The following is a 15,904-nucleotide window of genomic DNA, read 5'->3' as shown; positions in this document are numbered from 1 at the left end:
TGCAGTTGCACAACCTCCTTCCCCTTACCCAAGAGCTGCAGGATGCTTTACAATAAAATATTTAAAATGTGTTAATGCCTACTTTTTAAAAGTCTAAAGCAACAGCAAATAAAAGCCCAAACAGTGAGAATTCTGTAATCATTGGGCATGATTCTAAGGGTCCAAACTCCCAAGGACTTATGGTTATAAGTCAAAGAGATTAAATATTACCTGCTGCAGTTAACCTCAGCGAATGTGCAGGAACATATGGTGACAAAAGATCTATCAGGTATGTTAGGCTATGACTACTGAATACCTTAAAACTAAGTGGTAAACCTTAAAGTCAAAACAAAATTTTACTGGGTCATTGCGCAGACTGTGAAATAGAAGTGATATGTCCAATAAGATGAATGGTGGCACCAAATATAGCACTAAAACACAACTAGATAGAGTAAATAGCCCTAGGCTTCATACCACTGTTAAGCATGGCTAGCAGTCACTGCAGTACAAATGAAACATTTCTACCTTTCTAGAATAGTGTGTTTCCAAGCAAGCATTCCTTCCATTTCTCTTTTAATTGACTGGTAAGGTACCTATTTATAACTTACCTATTTGGACAGGTTGCTGAACCTTAAAGCACTGGTTTCCAACCATTAGTACATGTGCTAATACTGAGACAGCTTTTGTGACTTAAAATTCCATCTACCCTGCAGGATGAGTTCCATTGAATAACACTGAGTTCCTGTTAAAAAGACTACTCCCCTCATGTAGGTCAGGTGAAATTTCAAGTTTCCATGTGTCCAGTCCTGCATCCATTGAAGATAATGGTGATACTATCACAGTCTTCAACAGCTGAAGGATTGAGGCCCAGGACTGTAAATCAGACTTTTGTAACTGGTATTCCAGACTCTCCCTCCCTTCTGTGGGTCCAGATCCAGCAAAAGCACCTCCTACAAGTTGTTGCAGCCCTATAACTTCTACTGAACTCAATGGGAGTTAAGCAGCCTCAACACCTTGCAGGATCAAAGCTCTGTGATGGGCCCCACTGTACTGCTGATGGCCATCTCACAGTCATCGGTGGAGACTGAACTGCTCTCACAATCAGAACAAGGGGGTTGGAACAACCCAAGTTACATTACAGGTGAGTGTAGGTACACATTAAAATTGGTTGTACAAATTGTGGGGATGGTCACATAGCTGTGGAATCATTTTTCCTGAATCGTTATTTCTGAAGATTATTTTATATTAGGCAATTTTATATTTATATTTTATATCTATAAATTGGTTATTATATCAGCAAAAACTGCCTGAAGCTCAGTTCTGGTCGGGAGTGTCCTAGGTTTTGAAACCCATGTCAGATGTTCAGTCCTAGCCAGTGTCTTGCTAACTTTCCCTCTGCAGCCTGAGGTTTTGTTGTTATTGCAGTAGTGTTTTCCTGCCATGAGAGGCTGCTGTGCTGAGCGCTCCCTCTGTCTCCCGCAGCTGCTCTTCCATGCTGAACTTCCTGCAGTACAGACTAGCTGCCTGCAAATCCCCATCCCTGGAGCTGCACACATTAGCGTGAGTGACATACAGGATACGTCCATATTTCTTCACCTCCTAGGATCTGGGGAAATCAGTGAATGTAATGGAGAACAATCCTTTTTGGGGCGATGCAAAGAATCAATGTAGAACAGCATTATTGGGAGAAGGGGCAGGGAATCAAGAAGATAGCTACAGGCAGTGTGGAGCAGAGGTTGTCAGGAGGTTGGCCTGTGGGAAACATCTTTTGGTTCAGAAAAGCATTCAAATTTCTAGATTCTTAGCCAAACCCTTAGACTTTTTTTCACTGGTGTTCAGGTATTCTTATAATATCACTTAGTGGTTCAATATGGATGAGATCAGCTTTGATTTCCCCAGTAGTTAAGATTTGTATTTTAAAAAAATAACCTAAAGGTTGCCAGGATGCACATACAGCCCTCTGGTTGCTGGGAACCTGTGTCTCCCAGAATGTCAGTCTATTAGGTGAATAGTGCCTAGAACATTTCCTCTTCCCCCCGTCCCCCAAATCCTGGTAACTGTGCCAATAGGTGTGCAGTGATTTATAGGATTGCTTTATATTATAAGCAGACAGTGAAAATAAAAGATGACAGCAAAAATTCCACACACAGTAGATTTGATTCCTAGATATGTTCTCACTGAACCTCCCCTTCTCCGCTATCCCCAAATTTCCTCCCTAATCTGTTGAGACTCCTCCTGCACACCCTGCTGCTCTTGCTAGCCTGTACTTCTGTTAGCAAAATAGTCCCCATTATTTCTCTTCCTCTTCAGGTGTTTTGATCAACCCCCACAAGTGTAAGAAGAAAATGGAGAGGAGAAGAAAAAAAGGGGCCAGAGGACTGTACATCTTCTGCAATTGGTAATGGGATACGGGACCCGTTAGGTTGTGGGTTAGAATTCATTCGTGATTGCTAGCAACCGAACATTGGTGGCTGTTTAGTGGGCCTTGTAAAATAAGTTGCTGCTCTTAGTCAAATTCATTTTGGGAAGAGTGTTGACATGGGACAATCATAGTGGTACCTTGTTTGCGATCTCTTCAGAGCAGCCCAAGGGGGAATGGGCGTAGGGATGCCCTTCTCATTCCCAGAGGTGGCGTCTCAAGGTCGAGGTAGAGGCACATTAATTTGAGGCAAGCTAGCACTGCTGTCTGTGTTCAAGCAGTTCCGTGAATTGATGGATGACTCTAGCGTGTCGCCCTGTAAATATGGCATCTTTCACAGCACTAAGAGAAATGAGAGAGCACCACCAAACAGACTTCAGTCTATGACAAAGAAAGAAAAATGAAGTATATATGGAGATTCCTGTAGTAGAAACAAACCTGTCTAAACATACGACTGCCTGGTGCAATGGAGATTTTATACAGGATGTATCACTAAGTGGAGTTTGTGCTCCCATCAGACTCACTAGATAAAGTACATGTGGGTATGCTAGGAGCGCTGGGTTTTGTCCCCTTATAGGGTTTTACTGAATAACAATATTCAGAATACAAAGTGCCTAGGAACCTGATCAAAAACTCGCTGAAGTTAATGGGAGGTTTGCCATTAACTCGAATGGGCTTTGGATCAGGCCCTTGAAGAGAGCAGAACACTGGGCTGCATGAAACAAGATGAGATTTAATGCTAATAAATGAGGATTGATTCTTCTCCTCCGGCATAGGGGAGTACATTTTCCTCTTGCCTGGGCCAGTGAAGGCCACTGCCCCCAAGGATGGGGTGGAGGGGGTGGGAATCCATTTGTCTGTGCACCTCACAAGTCTCTTGTATCTGAAGTTTCTCTCCCTCACAGAGTTTTTGTTTGTTTGTGGTGGGAAAGCCAAGTCCAGTAAGTGAGCGCTGGGCATTTTGTTCTGAAACCACGAGCACTCTGCTGTGCTGGAAGACCCAGTTGCACAGGCGGGAGGCAGCTGCCGAGAAAGCTGCGTCCCTTGTACTCGTGAGTGTGAGCCGGAGCCCAGCTGCCATGGACAACTCCCAATGGAGAGCACTGAATAGTGACCCAAGACCTCGGATTTCATTCTGTCTTCCACGTGGAATCAGCAAATGAAGTGGAGCACTGGGCTGTCATGCTCTTACAGGCCTGAGTGGCTGAGTAGGAAGCTTCGGCACTCTGAACCAAATGGAGCTCTTCCCGGGTCAGGAATTGACTTCGTTTGTAGATATAATGAGCTGCAATAATCCAGGGGAGGGAAGCTTTTATCTCTGCTGCAAACTCCATAGTAGCTTCTCATATTGAGCTTTCTGGGATGTGTCTCTTGGCTATCCAACTCCCTCAGTCAGCACCCTCCATTCTGGGGCTGCACTGGCCCGCAGCAGATCCCAGGAGATGGGAAGATTACAGGTACCTTGCTCTACGGCAGGCCCACCTTCCGCTGGACTTTCTGCCTCCGGGGTCTGCACCAGTGGCTCTGGCCATAAAATCATGTACCTATATAGCACTCATCACTGTAGTGTCCGAAAGCCACAGCACAGCCCTCTGAGGTAGGAGGTACAGATGGGTAATCGAGACACAGAGGTGTCAGCGACTTTCCCAGGGTCACACAACTAGCCTCTCATTGAGTGGATGCAGATCAGCCTACTCTCAGGCCGTTCTGCTTTCTAGATCATCCTTTCCACCAGGGAAGGGAAATAAACAGCCCAGATACAAGCTGGGGAAGAGTTGTAATGAAATCATTGAGTTTGGAAAAGATCTAGAGGTAAACAGATCTTTGATTAAATGTGAGCTTGCAGGTGTGATAATACTGAGACAAAAACGAGTGCTATTCTTGGATTCACAGACCCAGCGAACGGTAGAACAGGGAAGCAATAGTCTGATGTTGGGAGAAGGAAAAGTTTAGGCTAGACAGCGTGAAAAAGTTCTTAACAGTAATAGCGGCTAGACAGCAGAACCAAGACAAAGGGGAGAGGCTGAGGCTGTCAGATTTCAGAGGTTTGAGGATCCATTAGAGGAGACAGTAGTGGGAATGACACAGTGCATGGTCTTGCAAAATGCAGGGCTTCTCAGTGACTGATGAAAGAAGCAGTCCTCTGGGGCCCGGCTGTCCATGATCACTTCATCAAAAGGAACAGCAGCGCTTAATGGCTGTTCTAATTAAACTCAAGGAAAACGCTGGATCAAGGAGAAAGCCGGACACTAGAGAAACAGCATGAGACAGGGAAGTGCAGTGAAGTGGGGAAAGAGCTGTGACGAGAGACAGATACATACATGAAAAGAAACAAACGTGCAAAGGAGCTACGGCAGATAGGGAACCTGTGAAGGAGGACTCCAATTTACAGAGCTTCTAAAATAGGAGCAGGACCTGTGATGGGGGTGCGTTCGCAAGCCCTGGTCATACCATTTCTCTATGGTTTTCACCCATGGGAGGGACCAAGTTAGATGGAAACTCCATGGCATGCATAGACTCTGCAACAGCTTCATCATGCAATGCGGCAGTGGGGTCTGAGAGCAAATGAGCCCTCCCGATCCTATGGTCTCCATAGATCTTTTGGGAAATCCAGACTGATCTATGAAGCTCTATAAAGGGCCGAGACATTCACTCAGAAGCCTGGGGAATTCCTGTGCAGAGCCAGAGTCTCCCCAGCACCTCTTTGTCAGCTATGGCAGCATTACTTGCAGGGCAATGCTCCGGTGGACAGCATCTTTTTCTCATATTTGCCCTCTCCTTGCCTTCTGTTTCTGCAGCTACATAGCTCCAAATGTATGGAGTTTACACAGAGAGGTATCTATGGGGTAGAAGGGACAGATGGCACTGTGTTGGCTCAAACCCCTCTCCCTCTGATCGAGAAATATTTACTGAACACCAGTTCTGTATTTGCAAAGAAGCAGGATGATGTATTTCTGTCTTACAGCAAGCATAAAATACTTGCTGTTCCTTCAGTAACTAGAGAGAATGTTAAACAGGAACTATTAAAAAATCTGCGGATCCAGATAACTTGCACTCAAGATTATTAAAAGAATTGGCTGAGGAGCTCTTTGACCCATCAATGTTGATTTAAAAATTTTTTTTGAATACTGGGAAAATTCTATAAGACTGGAAAGAAAGTTAATTAGTGCCACTATTCAAAAGGGTAAACCAGATGATCTCACAAACTATAGGACGACTAGCCTGACATTGATCCCAGGCAAAAGCATAGAAGGGCTGATGTGATTCACGTAATCCTTAATACAGAAATTACTGGGTGAGGTTCTTTGGTCTGTATATTCAGGAGGTCAGACAACTCTGAGTGATGCAGTTAAACCGACCTAATCCTCAGTGTAGAAAGTGCTAGGTCAATGGAAGAATACTCTCTACCACCTCTTGGAGTGGTGGTTTACCTAAGCCAATGGGAGGGCTTAGTCGGTGTAGTAGTGTCTTCATTGAAGTGTTACTGCAGATCAGCTGCACCACTGCAGCATTTTAAATGTAGACAAGCTCTTACACTCTGTGCTCTCTGTCTCCTGTAGACTTTGCGTTTGTTCTTTCTTGTTTAAATATGTTCCTTAATCTAACATAAAATTATTAGTTTATTATCATTTATTGTTTATGTTGTGGAAGCATATATGGCCCCAATTATAGACCATGGTTCCATTTTGTAGCTATTGTACAAACACATAACAGAAAATCAGTCCCTATCGCGAGGCACTTAACATCTAAGGATCCCTTTAGGAAGGTCATTCAGACCTGTATGCTGTTGCTGTTTGTGTATAGAAATACATAACAGAAGCAGCCTCTGAAAATAGCATGATCCCATTTCACAAGGATTTTCAATAGCTTCCTTTCAGAATAGAAGGGATTTCTGAAAAACAGGTTGCTCTTTAAATTAGTGTTCTGGCACATTATCTCCGGCTCTGAAAAACTCCAGCTCTTATCTAAGGTTCAGGGGGAGAAAAGGGAAGGGGGTGGAAATCTGTAAGGACATTTTTCCTTTTATAAACTGAAAGAAACCGCTCGTCAAAGCTCTTTTACAAGTTGAAAGTGGTAGGCTCTCACTTTGAAAAATCTCCTATCGTGTACTAGGGGGCAATATAGGAAATACATGTGGACTATATTGCTTTGCTCTTTTTTTTTTTAAATTCCCTATCTTTGCAGAGAAATGTACTCTGCTGAAAGGAACTGACTGCGCCCCACCATCTCTTCAACGTACAGATCCACCATGCTTTGTCTTCCAAAAGCCTTTGTGGCATCTTGGCATCCTCTTTGGACAGAAGGGATCAGAAGTCCCTCTTGCTGAGGCAGGGAGATGTAATTTACATCATCCTGACCCCCACCTGGCCACCGGTGCCAAATAACATAGCAGCCACCTTCTTTGGCATTTCTGCTTTCGATTCCAGAGAGGTTGTATCGGACCCCCAATTGCAGAAGCTGCCCAAGAAATGCCCTGAATGAAAATATCCCCTGACTGCCCTGGCCATGCATCCATTCTGGCAAGCACTACCCACTTGTAGGGCTGAACTGGCCTCCGGCAAGCCCCACTTGTAAGCAAGAGGGTGTGGCTATTTTGCTCCCATGCAGCCTCCCCCTCAGAACTTTCTGCCACTGGGGGCTGAATTTAGCTGAAGAAGTTATTTTGTGAAAATATGGACTCCCCTATAAAGAGTCTGAGCCTATCCCATTGAAGAAAATGCCTCTGATTTAAATGGGAGGAAGATTAGGGCTATAGTGAAGTGATGGACACCTTCAAAATGTGTGTAATAAATAACAATGTTAGTGGTTGATTGTTACATACAGTCACAGGGCTTCCGTCTCTTCCCCATGCCAGCCGTGCTCCCTCATGCATCCCTGGTCACTCAGGAATTGAATGTGCCAATCAAATTCTCAGCTATTATGAGACTTGAAGTTAATGATGCCACAATTAGGTTAGTTTTTGCCTCAGTACTTCTAACCTAACTGGGGGGAGGAATGGAGGGAGCAATATGTGCTGGGTGCAAAGCCCCCCAATATTCTGTTGTGAGATTTTCAAAGGGGTCTCAATGAAATAGATCTTGGCCACATAGGTACAGACCCCAGTGAGATGAGGATATAGAATCTGGGACCTCCAGTGCCAAAACAAAGGCCTCCACCACTTAAGCCAAATGAAGAACAGGGAGTAAATAGTAAGCTGCTCCAGTCAGCCAAGAAAGGGAGACAAGCACAGACCATATAACTAGTGGTTATGCATGCTCCTCTGTTTGGGGAAACTTATTCTGGGCACCTAAGATCCCTTAAGCATTTAAGTCCCATCAGGTGTGCAACTTTATAAGAAACCCTGGCCCCTCATGTATCACTAGGGATTGACCCCCAAGATCTCCAGCACCAACAACACAGGCCACTTCCATCTGAGCTACAGAGGAACTCCTCGGGTAGTGTGTAAATAGCAAGCTGGAGCAAGCCACTTAAAGACCTCTCGTCATCTTCATCATCATTGCCACCACCACATATGGTCAAAAGGTTCCAAGTTACCCATGTTCTGAGAACTGTCCATGATGTTTGAGCTGGTTCATGTAATACGGGATCCCCTGTCACTGATCTTTAGCTGATTGGAAATATTTCTCTCGGAACATCAGGTGAATGTGGCTGGCGAATGTGGCAGGTGAATTTCATGGGAAAGATGTTAACCACCCAGTTTCTTCCAAAGTCATGAGGGCATTGAATTTTTTGACAATTGACATTCTGACATGTTCCTCTGCACTCTTCACAAAATCATGATGGTCCCCATAACAGCAGCTTGCTTCTCTTCAATGTGGAGATGCATCTGCTGCTTCAGTTTCTTCCCTTGACAAGGGCCTTCTTGGTCTGGAAGAGTGACCTGAGGCCCAAAAAGTCCTCCCTTTTGAGAACAAACAAAAACAACGATCAGCTCTTCTCCAGGCTCACTACTTCTTCATCCCTTCGTGGCTTTGGTAGTCTCCCTTCTTGACCCGCCCATACTCATCAATAGTCCTTTCCCCGATGGAGTCTACCCTCTGTTTACACAGGGATTGAAGACAAGTTTCCTTCCGCTTAAGGAGAAGACCCAGCTTGGGTCTGGTACCAATACAGAGCCTCTAGCCCACAAATTATTGCATTGCCCCAGCCCTTTTCCTTCTCATGTTTCACAACTCTTTGGGGCCCTTCTCTGTCCTGTCTTCTTACAGATCTTTTCCTCAGTCATCCTGGGCTGAGTGCTTCCCCAGTTCTTTTGATGGTGGAACCCACATCAAAGGTCTGGCCTTTCCCCGATCTCTCCAGAGACCCTCCTCTTCCTCCAGCAAGCAGCTGTTCTCCTTCAGATCTCCATCCACAGTGCCCAGGTTTTCTCTCGAAAGTGTTCACTTTTAGGAAAATATTAATACAGGAATGAAAGAATCTGGTAGCTATATTAGGGAGCAGAAGATTTCCATAGAAAACACAGGAAGTATTCAGTTATAGGCCCTTTGAAAGACAACCATCAAAAAGAATTATGCAGGCAGATATTAACCTTGCTAATTGAAATAACTATGAAAGCTAGTGCCAAGCACATTATTTGCACTCAGTGAAATACATTTGTTGATCTATTTTCAGCTTATAATCTAGACAAGTTTGTCTTTCATGGCCAGTATCAGAATCCACACCAGAAAGCAGGTGATGTACTCCTCTTACAGTAATGTGTATTGTTTTTTTAAAATGCCAAGGTGAATATAGGATTTATTTTTTAAAGGGGACTTGACTGAGATCTCTCAGGAGGTATGAATCAGGAGTCGCTCCACTCAAGCCAATGGTGTTACCCTGATGTAAAGGAGAGAAGAGTCAGGCCCTGTAGACCAGTTCTGCTCTCAGTTATACCAGAGTACTACAAAGTGAGAAGAAGGCCACTGACTCCACTGGAATTATGGTACTCCAGATTCACAGCAGTGTGAACAAAAGCAGAATTTGGTCCAAAGTCTTTCATGATTATGTTTTTGCTGGGCACAGTCCCTTTTCAATTTAATTTTCATAAAATATTGTTCTAAAATGCTCAAAGATGCCATGAATTTCACCACGGATATCTTAATGCAACGACCTGTCAGCTCAGTTTTCTGCACAGATTGTGCTTGCGTGGTTGGTGTGCACAGCAACTGCAGCAGTTGTCCCCCCGCCCCCATTTTTTAACGTCGGAATTTCTTTTTCTGGTAATGCTTAACTCAAATTACAGCTCGACTGAGTGACACCAAGGTCAATTGGTTTTGCTGAAGTCACTCAGTGATTGAGTGGCTAATTTGAGCAATGAAGCCAGAATCCTGCTGGTCCCGAACGCTTTGTTGCAATCACTAGAGCACATTACCTCCCTCATATTCAGGACAAAAGTATGAGGTGAAAAATAAAATCAGCAACATTTTCTTTCAAGTTAACAGCATCTTGAGTCACTTGGCAAGTTCATGAAGTAAGGAACTGGGGAATAAATAACCACTGCTAGTGCCCTCGCTAACTTCTAACAGTGACTAGCATTAATGTAGACCTTCACTTCCGAGGATGTCAAACCACTTCCTCAAGGGGAAAATCCTGTCCCTTCCTCCACGGCTGTGGAGAGTCCCCTGGCGGAGCAATCTGTGTGGTTGCTGTGCGTGTGTGTGGGCGGGGGTGCGGTGTGTGTGTCAGGGACAGTTTTGGAAGTGTCCCCTGGTGTGGTATAGTGCTAAACGCCAGGCCAGTGCTGAGGGGTCAGTTGGGTTTAAGGCAATCCAGGGGTGGGACTGGAGGATCTGCTACCACACAAATCCTCCTATCTTTTCTGCAACCCCTAAAGGAGGTGTGGGAGAAGACCTCCTCGCCCCTTCCTTTCACACATTGCCCTAGAAACCAGCCGAGCAACTGAGCACTGAGGAGTAGATTTGCTCCAAACTGTATCAATCTTCTGAAGTACTTTTGCACATACACTACGGATGGGCAAACTGAGGCACACAGAAGGGCAGAATACTTAGACACATTGTGTCTAGCATTGCGTGACTGTGCAGAGGACGTGAGCTCAAAGAGCCTTCTTGCCCTCTGACATGCAAAGGCTGGGTGGGGGGGAGAGTTTCGCACTGACAGCAGTGCTAGAAATCTCATAGGAGTGGGGTGAGTATGAGACCAGCAGAGTATTGCCAATGCCAAGAGTTCAGAAACCATGAGACTGATTTAAAAATCAGGAATTAAAAAAAAAATCCAAAACATTTTGGACTCTTTTTCTGAGTCTTTAGTTCCATTTTCAATCTTTTCTCCACAACCATGAGGGCAAGAAATGGAATTAAAAAAAAAAAAAAAGCAGCAGCTCAGATTCTCATGTAATCATTTGATTCCAGGAGCTGGAACTAAAAACAAAATATGAAATATCAGGAAACTGATGATAAAAACATAGAAGTTGGTAACACTGAGTGAACGGAGCTGATCTAGCAGGAGTAGCCCACGTTGAACCCTAATAAAGTGTGTAGCACATGCCACACAGCTGTGTGGAGTAGCTGTTTAAGGACTTAGATGGGACTGAAGAGGCTGAAGGTCATGGTCCAGTTTGGACAGGTGGGTTCTGGACTGCTGTGCGTGTGTGTGTGTGTGTGTGTGGGCTGAACAAACTGAGGCTTACAGCAGACGCATTGCTGAGTTATGGAATGTTTAACTAACAACGTCGTTGTTAAATACAAGTTCTCTTTGCTTCATTAAGAACATAACCGCTGTATATGTCCCTCTCTGTCCTGGGCACAATGACTCTAGGAGATTCTGCCCCCTACTCCAAAATATCCTTTTCTACCCATCCAGGCAGGAAGGGACTCCCACTGGGGGTCTAAGTGTGGCCCACAGCCATGGCACAATTCCAACCAGCCCCAGAATACATCCACCCCCTCAGCAGACCAGCGTTACAAAATGGAGTCCGGTGCACGGTGTGACCTTACACGTACCCCGTGTGAGGCCAGGCATCATGGAGGACACCACTGTGTGGAGACATGTTTGTGGCCGTGTCCCAAAACTACCATCCAGCCTGTAGCACTGAAAAGGTTGGGCCACGCTTTGTGTTTAGCGATTTTTCCCCCAAATAATTTTGAAAGCCATGAAACAATTTCCCTTCCCAAACATCGGGCTGTGAACAGGCATGCAAATGAACCTCGTTAATTCAGTTTCCTTGGCTGGATAGCGCAGGTAACATTTATTATGAACTGGCATTGTCAAAGTTCAGTCGATCTCTATTAATAGAACAAAGATGTAATGCCACTAGTCATTTGCTGAAGGGGAGGACTAATCTGAATCAGGCTGCAAACCTCATTTTTCTGTGAATTAAGAAACGCTAGCTTCACCAGTAATTGCATTACTGTACTGCCAGGCCAATGCTTGGAGGACTCAGAAGCAAGGCTTGAAGGTGAAAAACAAGGTTATTTTATCTACATTGCATCAGCTATAAAATCCCAGAATGATACCTGCTCAATACAAATGCACTCTGTGAAAGCTGGAGCCCAGGCTCTGGGATCCTGCGAGGTGGGTGGGTCTACACTTCAGTTTAATAGCCCCTTAGCTGGCCCAGGCCAGCTGCAGGTTTTTAGTTGCAGTGTAGACATACCATAAGTATTAGCCCAGACAGTGTTTTTATCACCATATCATGAACGCCGGTTTAAAGCAGATGGAATGCTTTCCACTCCCAAGCGCTGTCTAGACACTTGCATAGCACCATTGCAACTACTGATGAAACTGCTCCTATGACGTAAGATGGGCACTAATTTTCTAGGGCAGGGAATGCGTTTGAGTGGCAAGCATTTGCGCTGTGCTATGCAGAGTACTCTGTGGCCTGGAGTATGTTCTCTCTGGTAGTATGCAGTGAAGAGTTGGACAGCTGCAGGTGCTGAGGCTGTAGTAGCACTGTGGCAGTCCAGGAGCGAAGATTACTTTATGGCCCTTGCTTTTCTGGGAACTCCCCTGCACACAGCCCGTTTACTTAGACTGCACGCAGAGATCAGGATTTGTCCCTGCAGGCGTGGTCCTGCTCTCAGAGCTGCATGTACGTATCTCTCAAATAAATCCATTTTAAAAAATAACCGAATAATCTACGTCTCAGAGATGCTGCCAAAAAAGCTCATGCATTAAAATGCACATCTACTGGTTTTCTGCCTTCCTCCTGGAAACATATATCTCCAGATCTGAAATTGTGATGGCAGATTCCTCTCCACTGCCCCAAAAAAGGCCTCCGTTTAGCCAAAAGGTTTCAGGTGATTATACAAGTTATGCATTCATCTGAAACAAGCACATTTCTTGAGCCTAATTTTTTTCTTGAATACTCTTGCTTGAATATCTAGCTCTCCTGAGCTTCCGCAGATACGAGTCAGTTAGAGGTGCTCGACACTCACAACTACAATTTAAAAGCGAATTGGTGCTGCATTTACTGCATTAAAGAATGACGTTATCTGTTTAGCCACAGAGCAAGAAGTGCAAAGGAAGCAGCAGTCGAATCTTGCTCTAAACCACCCCTCTTTAAAGAGGCAGCTGGGTACAATATATAATGCCCTGGCCTGGGAGTCGGGCAAGCTGGGTTCTATTCCTAGTTCTGTCACTGACTGCTGGGTGGTCTTAGGCAAGACTCTGCGCCACTTTGCACCTCTGTCTTTACTATTCAGATTGTAAGCGCTTTGGGACAAGGGACTGGCTCTTACTGTGTGTCTGTACAGTGCCCATCACAGTGTATCCTTGATCTTTCTGTAATACTAAATTACTGACACTCCCCTAAAGTGCCTTGATCCTGCTCTGGATATACAACTTCCTGGGTTGAAAGGGTCATTCCATTTGCCTTGTACATCCCAGCCCTGTGCTCGCTTTCAATAAAGGTGCGATTTCAGTGGTAGGTTGTGTGGTGTGTACACTAACCTATTGTGACACACTGCACCCCCATGTGCACCCTTATGGTATGATCGTGTATCATTCATGCTCATCCTTATAGTGTAACTGCGTATTGTTTATTGCAAGATATGTCATGTAAGAGGTTTTTGGAATTCTCACAGTGTACTGAACATTGCTGTTACAGTAGCATGTTTGTTGCAGTGTCATGTGTATAGTTATGAGGCTTCACTATGAAATTGTCCCAGTTACGTGTCTCATGGCTTGAGGCAGATCCAGGCAAAACTCTACGGAGCTGGAGGGCCATTCACACCTCACTAAGACTTGCATAGAACAGCCCAGCTCAGCATTCCGAGAACAAAGGACCAGCCCTGACATCAACAAGCGAATCCACAAAGAACCACAGTGTCTCAGGATGTGGAGAAACCCATGCACGGATACTGTTTGTTACCTGACCCTGAAAAGGGCAGTGGGTGAAGCCCCAGAAGGGGGCAAAGGAGAAGGTAAAAGGGGTAAAAGGTTTGGCTGCTAGTTCTCTCTTCCACTCCCATCTACAAACAACATCAAGCAACTGAAATGTTGATCACAGGGGGAGAGTCTGGCTGGAGGCGGACCAGCCAGCCTGTGGTGAGAATCATCTAAGACTGTAAGGTTGCTGAAAGTGTTAAGCTTAGGTGGCCTTTTATTTACTTTTGATCAAATCTGACCTGCTTTCCTCTGACTTATAATCACTTAAAATCTTTCTGTACTTAATACATTTGTTTGTTTGTTTTCTCTCAAGCAGTGCATTTAGTTTGAGGTGCGTTAGAGACTCCATCTGGAATGACAGAGCTAGTGCATATCAATTTCTTTGGTAAATTGACGAACTGATTATGAGCTTGCAGTGTCCAGGGGGCAGCACTGAAAATGGTAAGACAGCCATTCCTAGCGTTGCATCTAGGACTGGGGATAGTGGCTGGGGGGGTCACACCATTGCATAATCCCATGAGTGGCCAGCTAGAGGCACTCATTCACTGTGTCGGGGGGCGGGGGGGGGGGGGGACTGGCTTGCTGGTGGCTGTGCGTGAGCTGCCTAGGAATTGGGTTTCACACAGCAGAGCAAGTGCAAGACGGGGTTCAAGAATGAGGGATTGGGGTGACACAGCGATACACCAGTCCAGATTGCAAAGGGGAACATCAGACCTACATGGAACTGAACTGTGACCCATCAACTCATTTAATGCACGTCAAACGGCTATTGGATGGTAATGCTCTTTGGCTATTGATGTGGGACATACATGAACTGCTGACCTACGGATGATTAACAAGCCCCTGAGCCATCTCGTCCTTCAAATATAGCAGTTAAATCTGAGAGAGAGAATTTTGTTCCAATGTTTTTCATGTAATTCAAAGGAAAGCTACCAATTTTTCTGAGACTATCAGTCAAAAAGATAGGAATCATCCCCTATTTTTCTCAGCCTACTCAAGAGATAGGAATCACTGTTCAATGTGAGTGCACTGAAATGCCTTGGAAAGTAAACTTTTTGATGGCATTGGCATTCCAGTGCATTTTCCTCTTGCTATTATGTTACTGAGTAAGTGTTAAAAGAGGCTTTGGCATTGTACAAGACACAGATGACAAAAGGGGGCCTGACTCCTCATGGTCTTGCACTTTGCGTCGTTAGCATCAGTGCATGGTGGGTGTAGGTAAACTACTATGCCCTCAGAAGTTGGTCCAATAAAAGATATTACCTCGCCTGCCTTGTGTCACCGCATCAGAGTGTTTTATATTCACTGTGCACAAGTCTAAGTCGCTTCACGAAGCACAGTGGTGCCATGAACTGGATCCAGGGTCCCTGTGCTGAGGCTCAGTTTGTTTACAATGAAAAGTGATAGTTATCTCTTGAAGGTACAGACCACTGGATTGGAAAACAATATGTCCAGTTTCCTTGTAGCTGTTCCAGGAGAACTCAGCAGAGAGGAACCTGCTTTCTCTACATGTAAGAAAGGACTTCCTGGCCTCCACTTGGTACACACCACAGCTAGGACCCTGCAATGTCGTGGTGTAGAAGCTTGAATCCTACTGAAATCAGGGCAGGATGGCTACCAGCCACACACGACAGCCCAGGTTCATGAAGCATTCTGCCCATTAGGGCTTACGCTGTTCCCCGAGCCCTCTCTTTCTTTCTGCCCAACCATTCCCTAATCACTTCACCTTTCTGTTCCTCAGTTTAGATATGTATAAAATTTCATTTCTTGGCTATACAAGATGTTTGGACTCTTCCATATCAGTTAATTCACTTATGGTGATCTGTTTCTGGTAGTGAAATAACCCGGAAGTGTTGCAGTGAGGGAGACATGTTAACCATGTGATACCATATAACAACGTAAATAGAGAGATTTTTGAGGGAAAGTATTTTCATTATTTTTCTCAGCTTAGTGTTCCTGATTTTACCAGGTGTGTGGACTATAGGTCAGAAAATGGTCCTCTTCAACATGACCCTGAATGCTATTGTTAATTGATGTTTGGCAAAGCTTACTGTATATATTGTGTAATTGTGAGTAAACAGCTATAAATTAATAAAATGCTATCAAACAAATATCCCAGTTCAATATGTGCCCACTGCAAACAAGCAGCTCCCAGTGACTTCAAGACATATAGTTTGG

The sequence above is a fragment of the Emydura macquarii genome, unplaced genomic scaffold (assembly GCF_026122565.2).
Source record: "Emydura macquarii macquarii isolate MOO-44397 ecotype Brisbane River unplaced genomic scaffold, CSIRO-AGI_Emac_v2 contig_3122, whole genome shotgun sequence".
NCBI classification, from domain to species: Eukaryota; Metazoa; Chordata; order Testudines; family Chelidae; genus Emydura; species Emydura macquarii.
The sequence above is the reverse complement of the archived record's forward strand: the minus strand, read 5'-3'. Positions refer to the sequence as shown.